The following is a 5,005-nucleotide window of genomic DNA, read 5'->3' on the forward strand; positions in this document are numbered from 1 at the left end:
GGTCTAGATTCTCCATCCGTGACTTGATTTTTGGCTTTCTTGGGGAGTTTTCAAATTGATTGTGGGTTCAAGGGAATTCATTCCCACGGGTTCATATCATTTGGTATTCAGAGCAAGGTTTCCAATCAGGTCTTATTCTATCTTTTATTTCTTGCATATTTAATTCTAGGGTGTCATTGTTCTAGGATTGATTACAAAAAAAAAATAGTGGTGGTTAGTAGGGTTGCTGAAATTCATTGTTCTAGGGTTTGTGTTGGCTGAAATCTCTTGTTCTAGGGGCTGCCGTATATCATTTGCCCAAGGGTTTTTGAGTTATTGTTAGGGTTTTTCTCAACTGCTTATTCTTGATTGTGATCAAATCAGTTGGTGAAAGGAAAGGAAAAGAAAAGAAAAAAAAATCGTGAAAAAAAAAAAAAAAAATTCGAGATTTTTTTTTCTTGATCCTTATCATCAAAGGGGGTGATTCTAGTTGATATCTTGTCTTATTGCTACTGTTTCATTCGTATAATTTCCTTGATTCACGTGCCATTTTTTTTTTTCATTCCTTCCGTGTTTCTCTTGTTCTTGTTTCTTGGACTTAATTACTAGTTGGGATAAAACAAGGTTGCTTTGTCTTGATTGAGTCAATTAGTTCTTAAAGAACTTGAGTGGGAAAACTCTTGAGGTAAAAGGCAAAGAGAGTGTGAGACTGTCATCGAAAAAAACCAATTAGGAGTGAAACACGAGTGGAGTGTCGTTATTCGAGTGTAAACACGTGAGGGAATGTGTGAGGTTTTTTTTTTTTTTTGCCACTAACATTCTCTTGTGCAGCGCCTGATAATGTCTCATCGGAGTAGCGCATCACCAAGGGGGAGAGCAGATAACTCATCCTTTGTGTTGCAAGCCATGCAACAACAGTTTGAGCGGTTGAACATGGTGTTGGGTGAAGTGAGGGATAGGATGGATCATCAAGAAGCAGCGATTAGAAATCTACAAGATAGGAGGGATAGGAGGCGACGTGAGCATAGAGTTGAAAATCAGTATAAGAATGAAGGAGATGGTGAGGAAGAGGAAGATATAGCATCTGACCTTGGGTCCGGTAGAAATAGAGGAGTTAGGCATGAAAGAGGACTTGAGGGGAATCTAAGGGGTCGGGATGGTGTAGATAGGGACCTTGGTAGCATCAAAATGAAAATACCATCTTTTCAAGGTAGAACTGACCCTGAGGTTTATCTAGAGTGGGAGAAAAAAATAGAGTTGGTGTTTGATTGCCATAATTACTCTGAGGAGAAGAAAGTGAAGTTGGCGGTAATTGAGTTCACTGATTATGCTATTATTTGGTGGGATCAATTAGTGACCAAAAGGAGAAGGAATTATGAGAGGCCTATAGAGACATGGGGAGAGTTGAAAGCTCTCATGAGGCGGAGATTTGTTCCTAGCCATTACTATAGAGACCTTTTTCAGAAATTACAAAATCTTACACAGGGGTCTAGGAGTGTGGAGGATTACTATAAGGAGATGGAGGTGGCGATGATTCGGGCTAATGTAGAGGAGGACCGAGAGGCCACCATGGCTAGATTTTTGAGTGGGTTGAATAGGGACATAGCCAATGTAATTGAATTGCAGCATTATGTGGAGATAGAGGACATGGTGCACATGGCTATGAAGGTGGAGAGGCAATTAAAGAGAAAGGGGACAGCAAGGTACACTACGGTTTCTAGCACTACTTGGAAATCAAAATGGGATAGGAATGATCCAGCTGAAGCAAAGAGAAAGACCGAACCACCTAAGGGAAAAGATGAGGGAACTAGCAACAAACCCAAGGTAGAATCCCAACCTTCACGGAATAGAGATATCAAATGTTTTAAGTGTTTGGGTTCAGGGCACATTGCTTCTCAATGTCCAAATAGGAGGGTGATGATTATGCGTGACAATGGGGAGGTGATGACTGAGAGTGAGGATGATAGTGATGAGGTGCCCGAGTTGGATGATGCTAGTGATGATGATGGAGTGGTATACCCTGTGACAGGTGAGTCTCTTGTTGCCAGGCGTGCTCTTAATGCACACATTAAGGTGGATGATGCAGAGCAAAAGAGACATAACATTTTCCATACTAGATGCCATGTCTACAATAAGATATGTAGTATGATCATTGATGGAGGGAGTTGTACTAATGTGGCTAGCACTACTTTGGTTGAAAAATTGAATTTACCAACCTTAAAACACTCTAGACCATACAAATTGCAGTGGTTGAATGATTGTGGAGAGGTTAGGGTGGATAAACAAGTGTTAGTTACTTTTTCTATTGGGAAGTATCAAGATGAGGTGCTTTGTGATGTTGTGCCTATGCATGCGGGCCATATTTTGTTGGGGAGGCCGTGGCAGTATGATAGGAGAGTGACACATGATGGGTTCAAGAACATGTACAGCTTTGAAAAGGAGGGCAAAACAATTAAGCTTGCTCCTTTAACTCCAAGCCAGGTCTATGAGGACCAACTGAAATTGAAAATGAGAGTGATCAAAAAAGGAAGAGTGAAAAAGAGATTGAGCAAAAAATAAAGAGTGAGAGTGAAAATGAGCATAAGAGAAAGAGTGAAAAAGAAAGTAGAGAGGTGGCTGAGAGTAAAGAAAAAAGAGTGGAGCCACAAGAGAAAAAAGAAAGAGAGTCTTCTGAGAGAAAAGGAAAGGCAAAAGTGAGTTTCTATGCAAAAGAGAGTGAGGTTAAGAGGGCTTTCTTCACAGATCGCCCTATGATTTTTCTTGTCTATAAAGAGTCTTATCTTACTCTTGATGAAACTAACCAGTCTCTTCCTAGTTTGGCTATTTCTTTGTTGCAGGAGTTTGAGGATGTATTCCCGGAGGAGATGCCAAATGAGTTGCCACCCATTAGAGGCATTGAGCACCAGATTGATTTTGTGCCCGGGGTTGCTATTCCAAACTGACCAGCCTATAGGAGTAATCCAGAGGAGACAAAGGAGCTTCAGAGGCAAGTTGAGGATTTGATGAGCAAGGGGTACGTGAGGGAGAGCATGAGCCCTTGTGCAGTACCAGTGCTACTAGTGCTAAAGAAGGATGGGACGTGGAGGATGTGCATTGATTGCAGGGCGGTCAACAATATCACGGTAAAGTATCGCCATCCCATTCCTAGATTGGATGATATGCTTGATGAATTGCATGGCTCATGTATTTTCAGTAAAATTGATCTTAAAAGTGGGTACCATCAAATTAGAATGAAAGAGGGTGATGAATGGAAAACTACTTTTAAGACTAAGTATGGGCTTTATGAATGGTTGGTTATGCCATTTGAACTTACAAATGCACCCAGTACTTTCAAGAGATTAATGAACCATGTCCTACGTGCATTCATAGGCAAGTTTGTGGTTGTGTACTTTGATGATATTTTAGTGTACAACAAGAACTTAAATGAACATATTGAGCATTTGAGATATGTGTTTGATGTGTTGAGATGTGAAAAGTTGTATGCTAATTTCAAGAAATGTGCCTTTTGCATGGAAAAAGTTGTTTTTCTTGGTTATGTTGTTAGTACAAAGGGTATTGAGGTAGATGAAGAGAAAGTCAAGGCCATTAAGGAGTGGCCAACACCAAAAAGCATCACTGAGGTAAGAAGCTTTCATGGCTTAGCTAGCTTTTATCGGCGTTTTGTTAAAGACTTCAGCACCATTGCTGCACCACTCACTGAGGTAATTAAAAAGAATGTTGGGTTTCATTGGGGGGCTAATCAAGAGAATGCTTTTGCCACTATTAAAGAAAGGTTGTGCTCTGCACCTGTGTTAGCATTACCTGATTTTAACAAAGCTTTTGAGATTGAATGTGATGCCTCAGGAATAGGGATTGGAGCCGTTTTGATGCAGGATAGGCGGCCCATAGCCTTCTTCAGTGAAAAGTTAAGTGGGGCATCCCTGAAGTACCCTACTTATGACAAAGAGCTTTATGCTCTTGTTCGTGCATTAGAGACTTGGCAGCACTACCTATGGCCAAGGGAATTTGTGATCCACACCGATCATGAATCATTGAAGCATCTCAAGGGTCAAGGTAAGTTGAATAAAAGGCATGCTAGATGGATGGAATACATTGAGACCTTTCCCTATGTCATCCGTTACAAGCAAGGTAAGGAGAACATTGTTGCTGATGCTCTATCCCGGAGGTATGTACTTCTTACTTCTATGAGTGCTAAAATGCTTGGGTTTGAATATGTGAAAGACATGTATGCCGATGAGGCTGATTTTTCTAATGTGTATGTGGCATGTGATAAGGCGGCATTTGGTAAGTTTTACAAGCACGGTGGTTATTTGTTTAAAGAAAGCAAACTTTGTCTGCCAAATTGTTCTATGCGTGAGTTATTGGTGCGTGAGGCACATGGTGGGGGATTAATGGGACACTTTGGTGTCAAGAAAACTTTAGACATTTTGCAAGAACATTTCTTTTGGCCTAAGATGAAGAGAGATGTTAACCGTATTTGTGGAATGTGCATTACATGTAGAAAGGCCAAATCTAAGGTTTTGCCACATGGGTTGTATACACCCTTACCCGATCCTAGTGAGCCATGGGTAGACATATCTATGGACTTTGTTTTGGGGCTGCCTAGGACCAAAAGGGGTAGAGATTCTATTTTTGTGGTTGTGGATAGATTCAAAAGATGGCACATTTCATTCCATGCCATAAAACAGATGATGCAACAAACATAGCTGATTGTTTTTCCGGGAGATAGTGCGACTCCATGGTGTACCTAGGAGTATTGTTTCTGATAGGGATGTTAAATTCCTTAGCTACTTTTGGAAGGTGTTGTGGGGGAAATTGGGTACTAAGCTCTTATTTTCCACTACTTGTCATCCGCAGACTGATGGTCAGACTGAAGTAGTTAATAGGACTTTAACTCAGCTTTTACGCACTGTTGTTCATAAAAATTTAAAAATTTGGGAGGATTGTTTGCCATTTATAGAGTTTGCATATAATAGGATGATACATACTACTACTTCATACTCTCCTTTTGAAATTGTTTATGGAT

This window comes from Juglans regia, chromosome 2, assembly GCF_001411555.2.
Source record: "Juglans regia cultivar Chandler chromosome 2, Walnut 2.0, whole genome shotgun sequence".
NCBI classification, from domain to species: Eukaryota; Viridiplantae; Streptophyta; class Magnoliopsida; order Fagales; family Juglandaceae; genus Juglans; species Juglans regia.